The sequence below is a fragment of the Thalassophryne amazonica genome, chromosome 9 (assembly GCF_902500255.1).
Source record: "Thalassophryne amazonica chromosome 9, fThaAma1.1, whole genome shotgun sequence".
NCBI classification, from domain to species: domain Eukaryota; kingdom Metazoa; phylum Chordata; class Actinopteri; order Batrachoidiformes; family Batrachoididae; genus Thalassophryne; species Thalassophryne amazonica.
In genome coordinates this window covers 57,974,484-58,000,342 of record NC_047111.1, presented here as the reverse complement: position 1 = coordinate 58,000,342, position 25,859 = coordinate 57,974,484, and the positions used below count along the sequence as shown (strand labels likewise).

Here is a 25,859-nt window from a genome sequence, read left to right as displayed (position 1 = left end):
CTGTGCCTCGGCATGAAACCATATTGCTGCTCACAGATCTTCACCTGTTTTTTAAGCTTTGTTTCTACTGCTCTTTCCCATAACTTCATGCTGTGGCTGATCAACTTTATGGCTTTGTAGTTAGAGCAGCTCTGTACAGCACCCTTGTTCTTAAACATAGGAACCAGCACACTTTGTCTCCACTCCTCAGGAATCCTCTCGCTTTCCAAGATTTTATTCAACAATCTGGTTAGAAAGTCCACTGCCATCTCTCCAAGACATTTCCATGCCTCCACTGGAATGTCATCTAGACCAACTGCCTTTCCGTTCTTCAACCTCTTCATAGCTCCCTCACTTCATCCTTACTAATCCCTTGGACTTCCTGATTTACTCTCTCCACATCATGTAGCCTTTTCTCTGTCATTTTCTTCATTCATCAGCTCCTTAAAATATTCCCTCCACCTTTTCAACACACTCTCCTCGCTTGTCAGCATGTTACCATATGCATCTTTTACCACCCTCATCTGCTGCACATCCTTTCCAGCTCTGTCCCTGTCTGGCCAATCGGTATAAGTGCTTTTTTCCTTCCTTACTATTCAACTTCTTGCACAGATCGCATATTGTCTTTTCCTTAGCTTTTGCCACTTCTCTTTTCGCCTATCAACTATCCCAATTCTGTCACATCCAGTACCTTCCTAGCTGTCTCCCTCACCACATTTGCAGTACTTCCTCTGTATTTCCTCTATATAGATAAATTCTATCATATCATTTAAATCAGCTGAATAGTCATCAAAAATGCTCCACGTTGTACACTCAAAGCACCCCTTCATTGTCTCAATACTGTGCTCATCCCACACCTGGATCTGTCTCTGTTTTGCCCTCTTTAAGACCTATCTACAGCTGGACCTTAGAAGGACAGTATTATGGTCTGAGCTACCCAGAGGGACTCTGGCAGTAGATGAATACGCCTTTGGGGCAGAGCCATAACATAAATCAATCGTTTTATGTTTTCTTGTTGGACAGGTGACGTACTCTGCATAAGTGGGGAGTGATTGGTTGAGAGTACAATTATTAAAATCACCCATTTTAAACTTGGGAACATCTGGGAGATTTCATTTAATTCTTGAGTATTAAGAAAAATAAAATCAGCTGGCTTATTAGTATTTGCTTTTGGTTCAGTATAAAATATAGTGAGAAATATTTTATATTTGTAGAAACTCTCAGAGAAGATAGGAGGGCCTCAAGCAGACTGATACCAGCTTAATATCAGGGGTACATATATTTTGTTTTTCACCTCCATTGTTGTGCACCACCTGTCATTTATGATGATGACACCCCCCAGCACCTGAAGACTCATTGCATCTGTCCATGTGTATGATGGCAAATCCACCAGGGCAAATGTAGTCTGGTAGAGACTTGTTTCTGAAGGTTTCTAAAAAGGCCAGAATACATGCTTCCTTGTATTTGAATGAATAAGAAGTGTTTGCTCAGAGTTTGTCTTTGTTTCCTTTAATCGACTGAACATTTACAAGAATGATGGCTGGGAGCAAGACTTTTGATTTCCTCCTTTTGAGTTTCTGCCGCACTCCGCCCTGTTTTTCTCTTGTCTTCCTGTGTGCTTAATTACATTTCTTCATGATCTGCACTGGTATGTTTGCATCTTGTTGATTCCAAATGCTGGAATAAAGGTTATGTTGTGGGAGGAAGTCTCCGCTGTAGCGTATTCCTGAATCCGATCTGCCAGCTGGGCTCACTCGCACGCAACTACTAAAAACAAAATTGTGCTGTCATGTGTTGTTGTTACATTACATTACCCAGAATGCTCGGTTGCGGCAGGTGCAAAATAGCGGCAGTAATGTTTCAGAGAGAAACCCACGCAGACCATCTTCAAATCCATATGAAACATGTACTACCAAGCATAACAAAAATGATCCCTACGAAACTCCACATAATTCCTTATGATCCACCACTGTGCAACTCCCTCAAAGCGACAGGAGCTGATTGAGGGAGTGATGCATGGAACCAAAAAAATAAAAAAATAAAAGGATAACTCTTTGTCAACACATAAATGGATAAAGAGGTGGAGCATGACCTGCGTGGGATGAATGAATGACTGCCAAACACGTCACACTGGGACTCATAGTTACCACAAAGTTAAGGCTAACAGGCTAACTTTGGTTTGGTTTGTTTGATTACCTTATATTTTTGTCAAGTAAGCAGTGGTTGTCATAACGGGTGCCTTAGGCGGTGGTATTAAGATCTACTTCCATCAGTGAAGCAAACATCACCAAGCCGAGCAGAGACTGCTGCTATATTTCTGCACTCAGCGCACGCACACACACACACAGACACACACACACACACACACACAGACACACACACATACGCACACACACACACATATTGGATTTATCACTCATGGCAAAAAGAGAGCATTGCTGCAAAACAATCATTTTATCTCAAGTCAAGTACTTAACCGGGAAACAATGATAATTCCTGTCATATAATTTAAAACCACACCCTACGAGAAAGTCCCCACTATAAATTTACCACGACACTGTGTGGGTGAGGTCGCATTACCAAAACATTACGGCAGGAAAGGGTTTTTTTAAAACTTGCTATATGTAGGATGGAACAGACTAAATAAAACTGTCTTTCTTCAAAAGTGTGGGTGACACTGTTTCAGCAAACATTTACAGAAAGAACATGAGCCGCAGCCATCAGCTGGAAATGTTTTTCGATTGGATTGTACATCCATGACCCTTGACCTACTGAGTCTCAGTTTATCATTTATCACCAATAAATCTGACACCACACAGCTGGGCCTGATACAGAGATCCCAATTATGACCCTTATATCAGAGGAATGTGACCTCATCTTCACTTTGACCCATCCCCTGACTGTAACTAAACTGAACTCAGACCAATAAAAAGTGAGACTGAAGTAGTTGATTAAATTTGTTGCCCACAGGAAGGCCCAGAGGAATGAGGAAAGTCAATCAGACAAGCAGAACGTGAACATGTATCTTTGAAGACTGGAGTGAAGATGTGCAAGATGTGGACTGTTTGAACCCAATACTCTTGGACACAGTTTCATGGCTGCACAATGAAATGAGCAATTGTAGAGATTTGAATGATTAATTACATCTTATTGTTACTGGCTTACACACAACTAAACTGGAGGGCTGCACGGTGGCAAGTGTGCTTGCTTACAAACCAGAAGATTCCACCTGTGCCTGCTCTCCATGTAATGTGGAGTTGCATCAGGAAGGGTATTTGGTGTAAAATCTGTGTTAAAGCAACCTGCAGATCCATCATGGCTCCACTGGGATGATCTCGATCAAAATGAAGCTGAAAAAATACACGCAATTAACTTGCTCGGCAGAGTATGAATCAAGTCATACTTTTTTTTAACCACAAAAGGTGTTGTTTTTTTTTGTTTTTTTTTAAATAGCGCCAGTATCACCAGCCTTTCTCAGCCCTTGAGTGACCCCTAGTGGTTTGTGACTATATTGGTAAAATATCACATTTTAAATGAATATGATATTGAAAATGTTTCTCAAGTTCAAAAACAACCTCAAAGTCTAATAGTAATACACTGTTGGAGTGGTAAACAGGGCTATTGTTTTTGGATATTTGGGGGGGTTATGTGGTCCTTGGTCTGAAAAGGTTTGAGTCATTATTTGTTGTATATTTTCTGCACAGGAAACATGGATGTAAACCAAACAGGGTCACTGACCCATTAATCAAATCCACAACTAGTATACTGCATAATTTCATAAAGGACTTACAAATTTCAAGCCATTGCTAGCTTGTGCTTTTGCTCGATTATTATCTGGATTCCATCATTACAAAAATATGTGCTTTTGTCCCACAGAAGGCAAGCTTTCTGCTAACATCCTTCCCGGCCGATGCGGTTTTAAGGGCTCAAAAATATTAACAGCAACATCTGACTTTGGCAAAAGATTAAATATACGTGATTGTTTTTTGTTTTTTCGTGGTGTTTTTTGTTTGTTTGTTTCCCCTCAGGTGCATTACAGTCTTGTATTTTTAGTCATATGGTACACATTTTTCAGGAGCCTAATATAGGTCACTGGATGTCAGATATTATAATTTGGAGTCAAAACTGAGATGATACACATCTGGAAGAAGCAACCTGTTTGTGTGCCTACTGATTTATATGGAAAGGAGCTGCTACACCATCTTTCCAAAGAGTTTGGAATCAGGAAAAACATAAAATCTGAATAGTCCGTCTCGCTCCCACAAACTGAGTGGGCGGAGATCGAGTCAGGGGAATCTATGGCCCTTTCTCAGAGATTGTTCATATTTGTCAAAGAGATCTGAAACAGCCTGTTTGAGGGTTATCAGAGGATATTTTGTACAATATCTCCCCTTTAATGAATAGTTCAGCCTTGTTAAAGGTAGGCTGGCACATGACTCATATCTCTCCACATTTCATTTCCAGACGGTGGTACCACCGGGGGCAGACAAAACTGCTTGTGGACACGATTGGATAGACATGCAACCAATCAGAGCAATGAAGCATATGACACAGAAAGAGTGTAAACAAATCCCAGCTTTTTTTTTTCCCTGCTCTTAGCTCTCAGACGGTCAGCCCAAATCCAGTCAGGCAAACACAGGCTGTTTTATATAACGGCTGTAAATGGCGGTTAATTTCGTTTATGGCGAATGATGAAGTTCTGACACGCTACAGCTTGGTGCTTTATTTTGAAGACCACCGTTTTCTTCTTCTTCTACTTCCTGTGCTGCCGACGTTAGACATTACGCTCCTGTCTTGTCGCAACGACATGTTCACGTCACGCACGAGCTGGTAAAACATGTGAACAAATTAATTACTTATCGTGTTATGTATTAAAACCTAAGAAAGGTATTTATTGTTGTTTGCTCTGTGTTCTGCATTGTTTATGTCGCATGTAAGGACTGTCCCTGTGAGATGTGTGTGGAAGATAGGCTGCTAGCAAACGGAGCTCAAACTTAGCGCCCTTGGAAGCAGAAGGAGGTAGGAGGGGATGATTTATCCATAAAAATGAGGGATTTGTTTTATTTATTGTTCTTATTTCAACAAGAGCTGTAACTCTGGTTTGAAGGGTTAATTTCTTGTGAAATGCATTATTTCAGTTTATTAAAGGACTGGTGTTAAGGCTAAAATGTGAATATAATTCTATGCAATATTTGTGAAATATGGTGCTATGGAAATTTATGTATTTTTGTGTCCATTTCATAGTTTTCACGGTGTCAAATGTCAGTCAGTCAAAAGGGGAGGAGAGAAATTAAAGCTGCACCAGTCGAAGCTCTCTGCATCTTGCTTTATTATTCCAAGCGGGTCGCTACAGTGAAAACTCCTTTCCGGCTACGAGAGACCTGCCATCCCTGCAGAGAAGCTGATGCCACCTCATCTGAGATCCAGCTACCAAACGGATACCAGCCTGCTGATTCCGCTCACGTCGATATCCTGCACAGGCAAAATCAAAAAGGACGGCACACTGAAGGTACAACTACGGATGCTAAAGGGACTTTGAGTGCCAAGGAGCAAAGAGGACGATTTACATACGCACGCACAAGCTTAAAGCATAACTGAAATGCCTTATATCGTTTCGAGGTCGAAATTAATTTGAGAGTTGATTTCTAAGATATAACAGTGCTGAGGTGATGAATATTTCAGGACAAATGGAATGTGTTTAGGGATAATAATTCATGATATTTCTGTTTATGAAAGGGTTAAAAAGGAGTGAAGCTCTTTGCTATTAATACCAGCAACACTCATTTACGACACTTGTTACTGTTTCATGCTAAGAATCCCTTTGAATGTCCATCATCTGTGAATGCTTGATTATAGATATTACTCTGTGGTAAAGGATAGCTACAGCTCATAGGTGTGAATTCAGGCATAGGACAATCAAAGCCACGTCAGACTTGAAACAGTCGCACAAACAAACAAGATGTCACTCCCACCAGAAGAAACAGACAATCCCACAGACACACCATTCAGGTCTAGCTCATGTGAGAGGAAGCTAACAGAGAAAGGCCAAGAAATGCATAACCAAGACTCCAAAAAACGTGAGAAAATATTCAACAAGGCCTATGACTCTTGGAAGCTAGTAGCAAGAGAAACTAGGACAAGATTAAAAACCCTCTGCTCATTAGGAGACCTCAATAAGTTACAGGAAGATATTCAAGCAAAGTACAATGCTGTAAAACTACAGTATGAACCTATTCTGCGTAACAGTAGCACCACGCCAGAAGTTGTCAAAAAATGGATGCGTGTGTTATGTTGACAAAGGAAATTTGTGATCTCATAAGCAACCGTCAAGAGACTATTGATGAAGATTATAACGATCAACTTGAAAAGGAAAGAGTAAGAGAAACATTAAACAAAATTGAATATGGATCTGTCTTTGGCTTATCTAAAACTGAAACTGTAAGTTCATCAGAGTCGTCAGAGAAATCAAGCAAACGCTCCGGCTCAGTCAGTGCCTACGGCAACAGAGTAGATGCAGAAGCAGAGCTTGCTGCTAAGCTGGAGCAATTAAAAGCCAGAGAAGAAATTCAAGCACAACGAGCACATCTTCACAAGTTAGAAAGTGAATGGAGACTTAATGAGGCAAAAATGTTGTCAGAAATGAAGCAAAGAGAGGTGGAAATGCAACGACAGTTGGAACAAGAGAGAGCAAAACTGCAGCAGTTACAAGCAACAAAGGAAGTTGCTATAGCAGCAGCTCGTGTGAGAGCATACGATAGTTTTGAAGGTTTTGAGAACCAAAATGAAATTAACGACACAACTAGCTCAGCTCACTATAAGATAAAAACAGAGCCTCTGCTGAATCCAGACGCTGCTTCGTTCCAACCTCGCCAAGCAATTCCTGAAGTGACAGTGACCCAGGAGTCTGTCAGTTTAGCACAAGCAATTGCTAGCTCATTGAGTATGAACCGCTTGCCAGTCCCTGAACCCACCACATTTAGTGGTGACCCTTTACAGTTTACAGATTGGAAGATGTCATTCATGACTCTGATTGACAGAAAACCACTTCCAGCAAGCGAGAAAATGTTTTATCTCAAAAATTATCTTGTTGGAGAGGCGCGTAAAGCTGTTGAAGGTTTCTTTTATCGAAATTCAGAGAATGCATACAATGGAGCATGGAAAGTTTTACAGGACAGATATGGGAACCCATTCATCATACAGAAAGCTTTCCGCGAAAAGCTCATGAAATGGCCAAGGATCAGCACAAATGACGCACTAGCACTACGGGAGTTTGCTGACTTCCTACAAAGCTGCAAGGAGGCAATTCCACATATAAAAGAATCCTTTTATAAGCTATCCTTAATGACTGTGAAGAAAACCACAAGTTGCTCAAAAAACTGCCGGAATGGATCGTACGAAAGTGGAGTCGAATTGTTGTGGATGAACTTGACACATCTGACAGCTATCCAGATTTTGCATGCTTCACAGAGTTCCTCAGCAGAGAGGCACGGATAGCTTGCAACCCAATTGCTTCTCCACTCTCGATAAATTTCAAACCTGTAGATGACAGGATCCCAAAGAGAGCCAGAGCTTTCAACACAAGCACACAATCAAAGAGTGTAGTTCAAGAGAAACAAGAAACAAACAACAGTAAACCGAAATTACCTTGCTCTGTCTGTAAAAGTGAAACTCATGGCATCCCAAGGTGTCCCACTTTCACAACAAAAAGTGCTGAAGATAAAAAGGCATTCATTCATGAAAATCGACTCTGCTTTGGATGCTTAAGAAAGGGTCACATGACTAAAGACTGTAAGAGACGACACACATGCGACATATGCAGCCGTCGTCACCCAACCTGCTTGCACGAAGACAGGAACCAAAGACCTGTGGAAGCAATACTGAACGGCTCCACTTCCACAGAAGAAAGTGCAAGCCAAGAAGTGCAGAAGGTCATATCCCATACATCAACACAACGCGCTTCTGCTACTTCAAGTATTGTCCCAGTCTTTGTTTCTTCATTGCGAGAGCCACACAGAGAAATACTTACGTATGCAATATTAGACACACAGAGTGACTCAACATTTGTCTTAGAAGATGTACTTGATAAGCTGAATGTGAATGCACAGTCAGTAAAGCTGAAACTCAGTACCATGACAGCCATCGACACAATCGTATCGAGCAAGAGTGTTCGTGGTCTACAAGTCCGTGGACTTGACTCTGAGAGTCGCATTCAACTACAACAGGCCTACAGCCGTGACTTCATCCCAGTGGATAAGTCTTACATTCCAACAAAGGAAACAGCATTACTGTGGCCTCATCTCAGAAACTTGGCAGACAAGTTGCCACCCCTTCAGGACTGTGATGTAGGACTCCTGATAGGATATGACTGTCCTTCAGCGCTGGCTCCTCTTGAAGTTATCTTAGGTGACAAAAATCAACCGTTCGCACAGAGATCAGAACTAGGATGGAGTATAATAGGCTTGTCAAACCCCTACCTAGACAGGCAAGGAAGTCAAAGCTTCGTACATCGGCTAACAGTAAGAGAACTGCCAGTTCCATCAGCAACAGATGTTCTGAAGACTTTGGAATCAGACTTCATTGAGAGAACTTATGAGGATAAATATGTCTCACAAGATGATGTTCATTTCATTCAGTTCCTCAGTGACCACATCACACAGAAGGAGGACGGGCATTATGAGATGCCTCTCCCTTTCAAAGGCAACAGTCCACCCAACTTACCAAACAACAAGAGGCTAGCCACAGTTCGCCTACAGTGTCTTAAGAAAAAATTAAAGGCCAACAAACAATACTACGAGCAGTACAAAACATTCATGGAGGCAACCATTAACAAGGGTGATGCAGAGCTTGCCCCTGCAACATCTGAGAGAGCGACAGAGTGGTACCTTCCACATCACGGTGTCTACCACCCCAAAAAACCAAATAAGCTAAGAGTCGTTTTTGACTGTTCAGCCAAATTCCATGGTATTTCTCTAAACGACACCCTGCTAACTGGACCTGATCTGATCAATCCTCTGGTAGGAGTGCTTTGTCGATTTAGAAAAGAAGCTGTAGCCATTATCTGTGATGTTGAACGAATGTTTTATCAGTTTTCTGTCACTCCTGAATCCAGGAATTATCTGAAGTTCCTCTGGTGGAAAGGCGGAGATCTGGAGAAGGAACCACAGGAGTACAGGATGGCCGTTCATCTATTCGGAGCTGCTTCGTCTCCAGGATGTGCCAATTTTGGCTTAAAGCATCTAGCAAGACAACACAAAGCTAACTACCCCCTGGCATCAGCATTTGTGGAGAGAAATTTTTATGTTGATGACGGATTAGTCAGCATCCCGTCAGTTGACAAAGCTAAAAAACTGATCACTGAATCACAAGAGTTGTGCAAAAGAGGAGGCCTGCGCCTCCACAAATTCAACTCAAATAAAGAAGCTGCATTGTCTTGCTTAGACCCATCTGAAAGAGCAGCAAGCATCAAGCCTCTAGAGTTTGATCCAACGCCATCAGAACGTGCTCTCGGCATCCAGTGGCTGATAAAGGATGACATGTTCAGCTTTAACATCAGCTTGAAGGATCAGCCTTCAACCCGTCGTGGTTGTTTGTCTGTCATCGCCTCTCTTTACGATCCACTCGGGTTCATTGCTCCATTCAGCCTAAGTGGAAAACGTATCCTTCAAGAGCTTTGTCACAGAGGCATCGGATGGGATGATCCACTTCCGGAAGATATACGAGGGCTGTCAATAAAGTAACGGTCCTTTTTATTTTTTTCAAAAACTATATGGATTTCATTCATATGTTTTTACGTCAGACATGCTTGAACCCTCGTGCGCATGCGTGAGTTTTTCCACGCCTGTCGGTGACGTCATTCGCCTGTGAGCACTCCTTGTGGGAGGAGTCGTCCAGCCCCTCGTCGGAATTCCTTTGTCTGAGAAGTTGCTGAGAGACTGGCGCATTGTTTGATCAAAATTTTTTCTAAACCTGTGAGACACATCGAAGTGGACACGGTTCGAAAAATTAAGCTGGTTTTCAGTGAAAATTTTAACGGCTGATGAGAGATTTTGAGGTGATTCTGTCGCTTTAAGGACTTTTCACGGTGCGAGACGTCGCGCAGCGCTCCCAGGCGGCGTCATCAGCCTGTTCAAGCTGAAAACCTCCACATTTCAGGCTCTATTGATCCAGGACGTCGTGAGAGAACAGAGAAGTTTCAGAAGAAGTCGGTTTCAGCATTTTATCCGGATATTCCACTGTTAAAGGAGATTTTTTTTAATGAAAGACGTGCGGACGGATCCGCGCGTCGGGACGCAGCCGCCGCGACGCTCCGCCACAGGAAAAACACCTCTGTTGAAAGCCTTAAGGACAAGTTGGAACATGTCCTGCCTGTTAAACAATTTCTCATATACTCACTCCACTGAAAGCCATCAAAAGCCGCCTGGATTTTACAAATGGTTATCAACACGGAGGTGTTTTTCCTGTGCCGCCGCACCGCGTCGGCTGCGTCCCGACGCGCGGATCCGTCCGCACGTCTTTCATTAAAAAAATCTCCTTTAACAGTGGAATATCCGGATAAAATGCTGAAACCGACTTCTTCTGAAACTTCTCTGTTCTCTCACGACGTCCTGGATCAGTAGAGCCTGAAATGTGGAGGTTTTCAGCTTGAACAGGCTGATGACGCCGCCTGAGAGCGCTGCGCGACGTCTCGCACCGTGAAAAGTCCTTAAAGCGACAGAATCACCTCAAATCTCTCATCAGCCGTTAAAATTTTCACTGAAAACCAGCTTAATTTTTCGAACCGTGTCCACTTCGATGTGTCTCACAGGTTTAGAAAAAATTTTGATCAAACAACACGCCAGTCTCTCAGCAACTTCTCAGACAAAGGAATTCCGACGAGGGGCTGGATGACTCCTCCCACAAGGAGTGCTCACAGGCGAATGACGTCACCGATAGGCGTGGAAAAACTCACGCATGCGCACGAGGGTTCAAGCATGTCTGACGTAAAAACATAGGAATGAAATCCATATAGTTTTTGAAAAAAATAAAAAGGACCGTTACTTTATTGACAGACCTCGTAAAGCTACGGTGGGAGGAATGGATGAATGGACTTCTTAAGCTGAAAGAGGTCTTGATCCCAAGATGTTACCACCCACATGACTTTCATAACATTGTCAGAGTAGAATTACACCATTTTTCAGATGCCAGCTGCGTAGGATATGGTGCATGTTCTTACCTCAGGTACAAAAATGACAAGGATGAAGTCCATTGCAGTCTCGTAATGGCAAAAGCAAGGGTAGCTCCCTCGAAGGTCACAAGTATTCCAAGGCTGGAACTTGCAGCAGCAGTGGTTTCTGCAAAAGTCAGCGTCATGTTAAAGGGTGAGCTTAACATGAAAATCGATCAAGAATTTTTCTGGACGGATTCGCAAATTGTGCTTGGGTACATCAGCAATGATGCCCGTAGGTTCCACATATTTGTCGCAAACCGTGTTCAACTGATTAGAGACAATAGTGATCCTGATCAGTGGCATTATGTGGATTCTTCAGAAAACCCGGCCGATCACGCATCCCGAGGTCTCCATGTTTCAGACATTCACTCAACGAACTGGCTGCAAGGTCCGAAATTTCTCTGGGAGCGTGAATTGCATCTAACACCCAGCAGTCCAGCAGACTTACTCGTCGGTGATCCCGAAGTCAAGACAATTCAAGTACTTGCAACCGAAACCAATAACTGCAATGACATCCTCAAGTGTCTGAGTCAGTTTTCCTCATGGACAACACTTGTAAAGGTGGTTGCAAGGATCAAGAGACTGAGGTCTACACAAAAACAACATAGTGAACATGTGACTGTTGAGGAGAGGGAGAAGGCCGCTGAGACAGTGATCAAGATTGTACAGCAGCAAGCCTTTCCCCATGAGATAAAGCTGCTTCAAGGTGGAAAAGACCTTCCAAAATCTAGTTCCCTCTTTAGTCTTGATCCCATCTGGTCTGAAGAACTTCTGTGTGTTGGTGGGAGATTAGAACAGTCATCTCTCTGTCACAAAGTCAAGCACCCAATTATCTTACCGAACGATAGTCATGTAACTAAGCTTATAGTGTCTCACTACCACGCTAAGACATGCCACCAGGGTCGAAGCCAGACACAAATGGAGCTTAGAGTCAATGGATTCTGGGTCATTGGTGGAAGCAAGCTGGTCGCTAAGTTGATACACACCTGTGTGCTTTGTAGGAAACTTCGACGGCCGACAGAGAACCAACGAATGGCTGAACTCCCTAAAGAACGTCTTGAAGCCTCAGCACCTTTCACATATAGTGGCATGGATTGTTTTGGACCATTTATTGTAAAGAAAGCTCGTAAAGAGTACAAAAGGTATGGACTCATTTTCACATGTATGTATTCCAGAGCTGTTCATATCGAGATGCTCGAAGATTTGTCGACAGACTCATTCATCAATGCATTAAGATGCTTCATCAGTCTCAGAGGAGCTGTCCGACAACTTTATTGTGACCAGGGCTCTAATTTTTGTTGGAGCCAAAAATGAGTTTAAGGAAGCACTTAAACAATGTGACACCAAACCATTGGAAATCTTCCTGACTGAAAGGCAGTGCGAATTTGTCTTCAATGCCCCCCCTCTGCTAGCCATGCAGGCGGTGTCTGGGAACGGCAAATCAGAACCATAAGAAACGTGCTAAATGCTACCTTCGCACAGTGCCCAGGTCGATTGGATGACGCCTCTCTCAGAACACTGTTATATGAGGCCATGGCTATCGTTAATAGTCGCCCATTGACAGTGGATGGAATAAATGATCCTCAAGCGATGGAACCTTTAACACCGAACCACCTCATCATGATGAAATCTAAGGTTGCTCTTCCTCCCCCTGGAGTATTTGGGAAAGAGGATTTGTATGCTACAAAGAGATGGAGGAGAGTTCAGTATCTCATTGAATAATTCTGGGGTCGTTGGAAAAGAGAGTATCTACTCAACATATCCACAAGACAGAAATGGCACCTACCTCAGCGCAACCTCAGAGTCAATGACATTGTCATTATTAAAGATGACAACCTTCCTAGAAATCATCGGCAATTAGGATGAGTGGTGGAGACTGTTCAGGACAGTGATGGTTTGGTCCGTCGAGTCAAAGTCCAAGTAGGAGAGCGAAAGCCTCATAGAAAATAAGATTCCCCCTCTAAGCCTTCAGTTATTGAGAGGCCAGTCCAAAAATTAGTACTTCTTCTTGAGAATTAATTGGAACAAACAGGCTGTTTGTGTACACGCTATTTTATTGTGTATGATGTTGTACAGTTCAACTGTATAACTCTGATAGTTAAAAGTTAAAGGTTATAGGTCAAGAAATCCTGTACAATTCATTTAGCCTTTGTATATTTGTTCATTCATTGTAGCAGGATTTGGTGGGAGTGTAAATGGCGGTTAATTTCGTTTATGGCGAATGATGAAGTTCTGACACGCTACAACTTGGTGCTTTATTTTGAAGACCACCATTTTCTTCTTCTTCTACTTCCTGTGCTGCCGACGTTAGACATTACACTCCTGTCTTGTCGCAACGACATGTTCACGTCACGCACGAGCTGGTAAAACATGTGAACAAATTAATTACTTATCGTGTTATGTATTAAAACCTAAGAAAGGTATTTATTGTTGTTTGCTCTGTTGTTCTGCATCGTTTATGTCGCGTGTAAGGACTGTCCATGTGAGAGTGTGTGTGGAAGATAGGCTGCTAGCAAACGGAGCTCAAACTTAGCGCCCTTGGAAGCAGAAGGAGGTAGGAGGGGATGATTTATCCATAAAAATGAGGGATTTGTTTTACTTATTGTTCTTATTTCAACAAGAGCTGTAACTCTGGTTTGAAGGGTTAATTTCTTGTGAAATGCATTATTTCAGTTTATTAAAGGACTGGTGTTAAGGCTAAAATGTGAATATAATTCTATGCAATATTTGTGAAATATGGTGCTATGGAAATTTATGTATTTTTGTGTCCATTTCATAGTTTTCACGGTGTCAAATGTCAGTCAAAAGGGGAGGAGAGAAATTAAAGCTGCACCAGTCGAAGCTCTCTGCATCTTGCTTATTATTCCAAGCGGGTCGCTACACGGCTGAGTGGATCTTTGTCATTTGATTGGTGCTTTGTATGTCATGTGACATGGATTATCGTCCCATTTGTGTTGCATTGCATTTAGAGTGCAATTAGGTTCCATTAGCGTGCAAACTTGATTCCATAAGTTTGGTACCATTGCACTCTGCGCACACACACACACACACACAAAACAAATCCACTGTGCTCTAAGCCATCTGGAGGCATGAAGAGCTGTTAGGAGGAAGTTAGAATGAAAAGCTGGACAAATTTCTGACATGATTTTTTTCGCTGCACTGAGGAAGTACACAGTCTCTCTTTTTTGAAAGTACACACGCGGACAAGCGCCATCCCACTTGTGTGAGCACGCACGCTCACGGATGATGATTTGATAGAGCTAACTGAAGGTGCTAGTTCTTCTAACATACACACCCAAAATCCAGTCCACTGCAAAATGTCTGGAGGCATGAAAAGCTGAAAAGCTGACATGATTTTTTGATGGATGGACGAACTACACAGTCTTTTTTTTTTTTTTTTTGGACGTACGAAGTCAGCATCACCGGAAAACATGTCACAATTTGGACTCCTATTTAAAGTTCGTGTTGGACTTTAGCAGTAGTGGAACACCAAAATGTAAGTCTCTTTTCTGTTGTTTATAAATTGATAAAATATCACATGGCGAGGTTCTATTTTAGCTGTTATATAAAACAAATAATGAATGTTTTTACATTCTTTCAATGGAATGAATATTTCATTCTGTGAAAGCTGGAACATACCATTCAACGAGGCCTCGTTGAATGATATGTTCCAGCTTTCACCTCATGAAATATTTGTACCACTGAACTCATAAATATTCATTATTTGTATACTATTCATGGGTCTTTCATACTTTCACACCAGACATGCAAAGTCGTGTGCACTCACTTAGTAGAAACCCATTATTTTCCATGGTCAATACCACACAAAGGCTGTGCGCACTCATCGCTGCTTGCTGTCAGCGTGCTGTGGACAAAGCTGAAACAAATTCAACTTTGACCTCAGGGGCTCTGGCCTGTAACTAGTGACACAGCCCAACATTCATCCATTCACTCATTCATTTTCTATACCTGCTTACTCCAGTGAAGGGTCACTGGCGGGGCTGGAGCCTATCCCATCAGTCACAGGGCGAGAGGCGGGGTACACCGTCTACTGCAGGGCACAGCCCAACATGAAGACACAAAATGAGGGTTTGTTTTTCCAGACTGAAGAAGCTGATGTGCGTCAAAGAGCTTGTGCTAGTTTTAGACAGAGCAGTTCTCCAAAGTAAAATCCATACAAATATACATTCATTTGGACTTTGACCTCAAGCTTAATGTTTGACTTGTTTACTTTCCATTTTGAAGTAAAAAAAAATTATTATTAAACATTTGAAAATGTCTATGATCCTCTACAATGAAGACTTGCCATAACGTGTCAGTGATTGCTTTGGATGACACAATTATTTCTTGATTAACATAATAATAATAATAGACTGCAACTTCAACCTTTTCCAGGTGGAGCTGCACAGCCTCCAAAGATGACACATGTGCTGTCAATCAGTTAAAATGTTTAATCATGATTATATGACACCTTGACAGTCTTGTCATGTGATTAATGGATTCATTATTTGTCCCATTGTATGGATGCCATCAGGAGCATGAGTTTTTATTTGTATTTATTCTTTTATTACTATTTTCGGTGTATTTTTTTTCCCCATATCTCTCTTGGTCTGCTGAATGCTCCCGTGATGTGAGGGAGCTAAATCCAGCAGCCACAGTGCTCATGTGGCAGAAGCTCATGTTCAGTGGTTTGAGGAAAACAGACGTGCGTTTCCACACATACAGCTGAGATCCTCAGCAGCTCCTCTGACTCTGCTGACACACAGCAAACATGCCTGCCCACCAGACACAGAGCCGACTCTGCCCCCTGCTGGCGGCTTCCTGTAAGTCAAATTTCAAATGGCGCGGATCTATTTAGTTGTCATATAAACAAATAATGATTGTTTTCTATTTGTGCAGTAGAAAGGATATTTTCATTTGTTGAAAGATGGAATGTTTCATTCAGCTTGGCTGACACCTTGTTAAATTAAATGTTCTATTCAATTTTTCAGCTCATGCAAATATTCTTGCCATTCCACCCATAAACACTCCCGCCCCATCGTAATGCATTTACATTAAAAACTCTGGACAGAACAGTCTGGACTTGCACAGTAATAGAGGTATGAAATGAAGTTCAGCACTGACACTCGCCGATTTGAGGAAAGTGGGTAACCGTATTTCTGTGAGTAAAAGCCCGCGGGAGGTTGCAGGCAACCCTATCATCGGAGACCATCGCACGCCGGCCCTAACCCGCCCCTAACCCACGATGCGGGCAGTCGGCGCACGGAGGTGTAAAAAGTAGACTTCCTGTGGATGCGCCCCGGGTTCGGTTCTGGTGTTTTATCGCTGTGAGCGCATGAAGAGTGTTACATTTTCTTGCAAACCAGTCGACAGCGCCATGACTTTTTGCGACCAGTGCGCACAGCACTCAGGAAGATGGTTTGATCCATCCTGTACTGACTGGTGATGTGTAACATGGAGTTGCTTCTGCGCAGGCTGCAGAACGCCACATCATTTCAGCATGACTTTTAGCACTCAGATGTTGGTGAATTACTCAAAGCGCTCTGTGATACTGGCTCAATGATAATAAAATGGCGGCACTACTGCCGCTGCTTCTGACACAACAGGGCGCGCGCCAGAGACCCTGAACCCTCGCATTGTGCATAAGCACAGTGACAATTTTGGATGAAATATTCACCATGCGGAGCGCGCGGTTGCTAAATCCTCTCGCGTCCCTCCCTTCCTCACCATGGGTTTGCCAAAGTATGCAGTTGAACAGAAAACAACTGTCACGTGGTGATGTGATCCACAAAGTGAGACATAAGCCCTGGTCCCACCAAATAATGAACAGTGAATAATGAGTCACGTAGCATGTTTTGTTTTTTTTTTTGGTACGAGTCCAGTTATTCAACAATCGTGGGAGCATAGTGGCTCTGAGAGGCTCTTAGAGGCAGAATATTTATCTCTGAGCATAGCGCTAATTTCAAGAAGTTCAAAATTTAGCAACAACAGTGTGGGGCAGTTTGTATAAAAGTAACTACGAGGACAAAAAAGGATTTTAGAAGCATGTTTGTAGTGAGGACGAGGCTGTTAAAAGCCCATTGCCTGGCAGCTACGAGGACATTTTGGAGAGGCTCAGCCCTCTTGCCCACAAGTCCACCTACACTCAACAAAAATATAAACACAACACTTTTGGTTTTGCTCCCATTTTGTATGAGATGAACTCAAAGAGCTAAAACTTTTTCCACATACACAATATCACCATTTCCCTCAAATATTGTTCACAAACCAGTCTAAATCTGTGATAGTGAGCACTTCTCCTTTGCTGAGATAATCCATCCCACCTCACAGGTGTGCCATATCAAGATGCTGATTAGACACCATGATTAGTGCACAGGTGTGCCTTAGACTGCCCACAATAAAAGGCCACTCTGAAAGGTGCAGTTTTGTTTTATTGGGGGGGGGGGGGATACCAGTCAGTATCTGGTGTGACCACCATTTGCCTCATGCAGTGCAACACATCTCCTTCGCATAGAGTTGATCAGGTTGTCAATTGTGGCCTGTGGAATGTTGGTCCACTCCTCTTCAATGGCTGTGCGAAGTTGCTGGATATTGGCAGGAACTGGTACACGCTGTCGTATACGCCGGTCCAGAGCATCCCAAACATGCTCAATGGGTGACATGTCCGGTGAGTATGCCGGCCATGCAAGAACTGGGACATTTTCAGCTTCCAAGAATTGTGTACAGATCCTTGCAACATGGGGCCGTGCATTATCCTGCTGCAACATGAGGTGATGTTCTTGGATGTATGGCACAACAATGGGCCTCAGGATCTCGTCACGGTATCTCTGTGCATTCAAAATGTCATCAATAAAATGCACCTGTGTTCTTCGTCCATAACAGATGCCTGCCCATACCATAACCCCACCGCCACCATGGGCCACTCGATCCACAACACTGACATCAGAAAACCGCTCACCCACACGACACCACACACGCTGTCTGCCATCTGCCCTGAACAGTGTGAACCGGGATTCTTCCGTGAAGAGAACACCTCTCCAACGTACCAAACGCCAGCGAATGTGAGCATTTGCCCACTCAAATCGGTTGCGACGACGAACTGGAGTCAGGTCGAGACCCCGATGAGGACGACGAGCATGCAGATGAGCTTCCCTGAGACGGTTTCTGACAGTTTGTGCAGAACTTCTTTGGTTATGCAAACCGATTGTTTCAGCAGCTGTCCGAGTCGCTGGTCTCAGACGATCTTGGAGGTGAACATGCTGGATGTGGAGGTCCTGGACTGGTGTGGTTACACGTGGTCTGCAGTTGTGAGGTTGGTTGGATGTACTGCCAAATTCTCTGAATCGCCTTTGGAGACGGCTTATGGTAGAGAAATGAACATTCAATACACGAGCAACAGCTCTGGTTGACATTCCTGCTGTCAGCATGCCAATTGCACGCTCCCTCAAATCTTGCAACATCTGTGGCATTGTGCTGTGTGATAAAACTGCACCTTTCAGAGTGGCCTTTTATTGTGGACAGTCTAAGGCACACCTGTGCACTAATCATGGTGTCTAATCAGCATCTTGGTATGGCACACCTGTGAGGTGGGATGGATTATCTCAGCAAAGGAGAAGTGCTCACTATCACAGATTTAGACTGGTTTGTGAACAATATTTGAGGGAAATGGTGATATTGTGTATGTGGAAAAAGTTTTAGATCTTTGAGTTCATCTCATACAAAAAGGGAGCAAAACCAAAAGTGTTGCGTTTATATTTTTGTTGAGTATACTTTGTGCGCCGGACGCTGTATATAAAATAATGATTTTATAATGGATTAATCATTTTCTGTCACAGCTTGGATGTTGAAAACACCTCTAACCGCTTTTTGAATCACAGAGGACTGTTTCATCTGGTCCACATTTGGCCCTGTTTCTCTCCTGCTCCATGAAGTGGAGAAAGTATTTTGGAACAGCTTAAAAGGTAACTTTTTTTATTGTAATAACTTGGTAAAACAGTTAATTTATGTTCATTCCTTCTTTCTAAGCTGCTGTAAAAGTATGTTTATGATAGATTTAACATCTTGTTATAATGGAGCAGATGAGGCGCGCTCTGTGCGCACTGACGCAATGACCCCCGCTCAAGACAAGCATTTACGCAAAACGCCAGCTCGCAAAAGAGTGATTTCACAGACAATAATGGACGAATACAAAGTTAAAAGTTGGATCTCATGGTGTCAAAATGACTTTGTTTAAAGCTGCGGAAAAAATAAAGCGAGCGAGACCGCACATGGAAATAAAGCCAGCGAGGAGCACAGAGGCGACTGCTAGCACATGCAAAAGGGCAATTTTGCAGACATTAACGGATGAACACAAAGTTAAAAGTTGTATCACAGATTAAACTGACTGCAAAGCCGTGAAAGAAATATAGCGAGCAAGAGGAAGCGCTGAGGCGACTGTCCAGGAACTTGTGGTTTGGTTCTAGCTGGTCTGGTGCATTTAATGACTCTGGAACACAGGTGAACAGCAGCCTGGCGCACAGATGTGCACACCGACTGTGCGGGAGCATTTTTTTTTTTTTTATTATTCTTTTGGACTGTGTTTAAAAAATGTGACATCTTGAATGGATGCTGTGAATTGAAAACTCATACTTTAACCCTCTGGGGTCCGAGGGCATTTTTTGGACAGTTCACTCGCCTGGCATAAATGTTTTTTATTGCTGTTAACAGCTCTCCCTGCATCCCACAATCACGTTTTATGTATCTTTTTTTTTCAGGACAACCTGTGCTTTCAGAATATATATGTTTGTTGTGTTTTATAAGTGTAATAAAGGTTTAAAGGTTAAAGCGAAAAATAATTTTCCACACACATTTATTCAAAACACACAGCAAACTATAATAAACAACTGTTTTGACACTTTATAAAGGTAATTTGAGGTCTTGTGTGAAAGACTGAACAACAAAAAGGTTCAAACAATAAGCACAAATGCACATTTTGAACAATAAAATGGTCTATGTGTTTTGTTGTCCATTGATATGGTAAACAGTGCTTTACGCAGAGAAAGCAACAGAGTTATCCAGTAACATTCACATGCAAACTAGTGGAGCAATCCTGATAGTTACACACTCTTTGTTTGAGCACGTGAGATTGTCATCAGAAGCTCTCCGTCTGCTCCTGCTTTCACTAATCGCTGTGCGTAATGGCGCAGGGCACACTGAGTATGTACTAATGGTATGTACTCATTGGAGCACCCAGGGGGCTATTCAAACGGGCCAACTAGTAACATATCACTCCTGAAAATGATCTTTGGCTTTTCACGTGAGGTAAATCTGCCCTATGATTGGATTTTGGAAAACCATGTGACGGTGAACCAATTCCGATTGGACACTCACATTGCGCACGTCATCACACAGCTTCTATGAGGAGTACAAAGATGGCCAATGGAGTTAACTTTTCAGCAAAAAAAAAAAAAAAAAAAGTAAGTTTCTATCTCATATCATTCAAAAGTTATTTATAATTTAGTAAAGCTTGGTCTTAGCCACCTGTTCCCTTTAACCCTCTGGGGGTTAAAGGGAACAGGTGTGGGAGGGGTGAAGGGTTGGACCAAACCCATGCCTAAACGTGCACCAACATCGCGTTACATGGCGCTGCATCGATTATATGCGCCTTGATGTGGACCATATGCGGCGACACAAGCCATTCGAGGTTGGACGGGACTCACATAGGTCAGCCATGGCTCACTAGAGGCTGATACGTGGCATATGTCAGGTACAGAGAGGCACACAGAGGCGCCTTAGTAGCGGATACGTGATAGCTTAAAACATGGATCATTCTTTGAATAATCACTGACACACCCATGCATGGCTCATTATTCATGGCTTATTATTTGGTGGGACAGAGGCTTTAAAGACCAACAAGGTGGTGCAGATCACAAGCTGAGACGTTTTACTTCATCATTCATGTCTTAGAATGACAGGTCCGTGCGAGCTGGGCTGTGGCCTATTTTGGAGCCATGAAATGACACTTGCGAGGAAATCCTCCTATACGCTGCCTTCTGATTTATATATTTTTATAATACTCATTTTATAGTCAGTATCGTAGCCTTTGGAGCAAACAGAAGGCAACGACTGGCATGACTCCAAATGACAAATACATTAAATAGCCCCTGCCAGCGATGGCACACATTTAAACAGGTGCTTTTTGCTGTGAAGTTCTATTAAGCGTGCAAGATATTATACTGTCATGTATGTGCAGACAAGGATGATTCGGGCTGCTGCCGGCGGAACAGTCACACGGGGATTTACGCTGCGCCGAGAGTTCAGATTTACACGTGAATCCAACCAGCTTTTACACACGAGTACAACATGGCTGCAGTATGCAAACTTTTCAAAATATTGTTGAAGAAAGCCCTTAATTATTGAATTATTGAAAATATGCCCTGTCTGTCTGTCTGCCCCCTGGGTTCCTCTCTCTTTCTGATTGATTGATTTGGCAATGACAATATACATACATATACTTGCCGAGGATGCTACGAAAAAGCACAGACTTATTTCCATCGTGGTCCCCATGACAACACAAAAAACAAACAACAATTAAAAAAAAACAGAAATATTAAAAAATGGCAACAAAGCCATCTATCTGTCGATCTGTCTATATATATAGATTCTGTATTTTATTGATTTGTGTATAAAAACACAAATCAATAAAAATACCAAATTATTGGTATTTTGTGGCACATATTGTCAGTGGTGCAGTGAATTGTATGTAACACATTGTCGCTGTATGTCGCAGCGACAATGTGCCGCAATGTGGCCATGAACGTCGGCCTACATCGTCATGGCGACAGTATATGCCCTGCCACAATATGTGCCGTAATCAACCCAGTCTCACGGCATGTTGTGATTCAGCAGCCTGAAATATACATTAATCTACTGGTTCGTCATACAAGTATTGTCACAAAAAGTGCAAAAGTTTCATCATGGGAGCACAAATTTATTCTTATTCATTCCGTGACAGGTGCACGTAATTACAAGTGCAACGGGAGGGTCAGAGGTGGTTATGGTTAGGGTTGGGGGTAGGAGTAGGATTAGTAATATTGAGTTAAAAAAAAAAAAAAACCCATCACGAAAATTTGAATCATTTCGGGAAATGAAAAAAATAAACGTGAGACTGGGCTGGCCGTAACAGAGGTTGTTGGTTATTGTTGAGCCAAGATATGTAAACTCATTCACCACATCCAGCTGGTAATTGTTTATGGTGATGTTTGGTGGGTTACAGGTAGCGTTCCGATCTGAAGCTACACTGTGATTCTGAGTATCCTCTGTCAGCCAGCTTTTGGAGTGTGTTCAGGATCACTTGGGTGTATAGTTCTCAACCATGCACAGCAAAGAACTCCCCTGATGCATGTTTCAGCCACTGCAATCTCCTTTGTTCTTATACAGGGTGATGATGTTACAATCTCGCATATCCTGAGGAACTTCTCCCTCCTCCCAGCACTGACAGAGAAGTACATTGAGATGCTGTAAACAGATTTTTTTTTAATATCTTGTCAGTTACATTTAGTGCAGAATTGTAGTTGTTCCCAGTCTGGGTCCACAAGCCCACGAGATCATGATCTGTCCATGTCAGTAGGTGTGTGTTTGGAGAGACTGCACGGCTCAGCAGCCAAGCTATCATTTCACTCCTCATCTGATTATTATTGTTGTTGTTGTATGTAAAGTGTATGTAACGCTCACGTGGTGAGTGCTCACTTTCTGTGTAACCATAAGGTCACAGTAGCTACAATCAAGGGTGAAAAGTAGCTGGTGTTTGCCGCTTGATGGGCATTCCTAGGGTGTGGCCTGCTCTTGGTTAATTGGCATTACTGTGCACAATGTTTAACAATGGATGGGGAAACCTGCTGTCTGACTCTGACTTTAAAATGATTTAAGAGGTTTTACTTTGTCAGCTGATGGTTAATAATCACGTTATTCCCTTTGATTGGTTTGGGTGTAGAGTCTCAGAGAGTCTCAGAAGTGCTGCTGCGGTGTTCTGATCGCTTCCTCCATCTTTTATGATGAAATAATGCTGAGTTTATGTGGAAATTATTGTTGTACAAAAGCTTCAGATATCTGTCACTGAGATAGATGATGACTGGAGTGCAGTTTGAAGCAGAAACGAGGCGTTAATCGCTGCTGACACATGAGCAGTATGCAAAAGGGGACAGATGTTTAGGGAGGACCGTTCAGCCTGTGACACCAGCACTGTCAGTGAGTTTTTCCCTCAATGCTTAACTGCTTATCGGAACCAAAGTTCGCTTGATTTGTTTCAATCCAGCATCTTTCGCAATGACATTACTGTATCAAAAGTTAGCATGCTAACATCACTTTCATAAATGTCAAGCATGTAAATCACTTCAGAAATATTATCTGATTGCAAAAATGTTGTTTTTAGATTTATGTTGGTTTGTTGTTGTTGGTTTTTTTTTTGTTTTTTTTTTTGCTTTTACATAATATGAGGAAAAAAATGCCAAACATAGATTTATACAGATACAGCTGTTTCAGAACATATTTTGCCAACTTGTATTATTTTTGCTTCAGTGAGCAGCCAGCTGATGTCACTCCATGTTGCGTCGCACAGCATTGGCGTAGAATACACTTCACTTCCATTTTGGCCCCACCTCTTGTTGCCTCTTGTTGCTGCAGAACTCCCACTCTGATTGAAAATGAATGGCAGGTCGTCACTTTTCCTCTGTCACATGTAGCTAATGTGACTGTGAAAAGTCCAGACTTGACATTGTCTTAGTTGTTCAAAGAAGAAGCTGGAGCTGTTTCAAATTGCTCTGCACGAGCAGCAGCCATCCTGATTGGTTGTTTGTTGGCTTTTTGGTGCACCTCAATGACTCATCGCATAAAGCCCACCCCATTTGAAATAAAACAGTATGATTGACTCTGTGTGGTTTTGGCCTTAGAGGAAAACGCAAGACCAGACCCTTTTGCAAAGCAGATTTATTTGCAACTTGAACTGATCTGTTTACCAAGCTATGCAACAGGTGCCATTGTTAAGAATCACTGAAGTGTTTATCATTTATTATGTGGAGATGCACTTATGTTATTGCAATTATGTACATACAACCATGTGAGAGCTCACTGCAATCTAAAGCCCCGGTCACACAGCACTAACGAAGGACACCGAAGCCAAAACAAAACAAGAAATCTGGACTTATTTTGACTTTCGGAGACACCGTTTAACCGCCACCCAGCTTCGTTCCTGTAGCTGGCGCTTCGTCACAATTTTCAAACTGTCGAAAAATGTGAACGAATCCTGATGACAACCTCAATTCGTTCCTCATCGTTTGCGTAGTTCCTGTACCGTCAGCGTTCTGTTCAACTGTCGTCCAACTTTGTCCAACCTCCCAAGTCTGAAAACTTGCACGAACGTTGACGATATCTGAACAGATCAGTAACTAAAGATTCGACGAGCTGAATGTGACTCATACGTGTGGGACGAAAAGCAACGTTGTCATACAGAAACAATATCGGCAAGAACGTTTTATCAACTACTTTAACTATTTACGCAAACTCCAGCTGTCCGTGGCTGGAACGGCTGTGCTTAAATTCGCATGATTCATTTGGATTTTGTAAAGCGTCAAGGTCGGCGTTCACTTCGTTTTCTTTTGTTAGTTTCGGTTTTGTTTCATTCCTTTATGTGCTCTTGATTTGCAGGCTTTTCGTTGATGGGAGAAGTGCCGTCCACCTTATCTCGACGATTTGTGACTTTTTTCCCTTTGTTCAGTTATCGTCGTGTGCCGTGTGACCAGGCCCTTAAAAGTGGGCTGTTTTTTTAATCATGTCATTTTTCCTCTTCACACTGCTGGTTCCCGTCCAAGCAGAAATAGCTACTTGCTCTCCTGTCAGCACCCTCTGTGCCCAAACCGGCCTCTCACTTCTTCTCTAATGACCCTTTGTAAAACACTATTATCTGCTTGAAAGAGTTGCCTGTTCACATTACTGCTATAATTCTTATCTATCCTTGCATCCTACAATGCTGATCACAAATAATAAGCCTACATCCTAATAAAAATAATATCTTAAATCTCATTTAGTTGGCTCTATGTTGACATTGTAAAGATTTTTTTAAATTTTATTTTAAAAATGCTTCCACAAACAACCGTGGCCTTGGTGGCATCCGGTCACCAAACCTGTAATCCATGGCCCAAGCAAGTTTTTGGTACAGTGGGCCCCAACCTTTTTGCACCACCGACCACTTTCATGTGAGACAATTTTACCACAGACCAGGGGATGCATAACAAAACAATAAAGTGCATAATATCATTTGATTATTACATATATAATGTAAATGAAATTACATGAGCAATAAGATGTTTTTCTGTTTTTATTATTACATTGTAATATATAACGTAATGCAACTCACCATAATGCAGAATAAGTGGGAGCCCTGAGCTTGTTTCCCTGCAATTAAACATTCCCATGCCTGTGTTCACTTATTTATTTATTTGGTGTTTTTTTATTTTGTTGTTTTTTGTTTAAAAAAAAAAAAAAATCAAAGACTTACCTTGTAATGCAGGATGCTTTGTCTCTATAAAGGCAGTTTTAAAGGTTTCATGGAGACCGGTCGCCACATATTACACAGAGCAGGTTTAGAGCATGTGAATCACCTCTTGCATTGAACCTATAATTTAAGTAGGACTCTTGGTAT

General features: G+C 42.3%; 1 long non-coding RNA gene across 1 annotated transcript; it reads left to right on the top strand.

Annotated features, from left to right (window-relative positions):
• Window positions 1–4,643: 4,643 nt before the first annotated feature.
• Window positions 4,644–5,969, top strand: LOC117516542. The gene is made up of 3 exons (XR_004562459.1): window positions 4,644–4,809; window positions 4,918–4,998; window positions 5,224–5,969. It is a non-coding gene; the product is annotated as an uncharacterized LOC117516542 (long non-coding RNA).
• The last annotated feature ends 19,890 nt before the right edge of the window (window positions 5,970–25,859 follow it).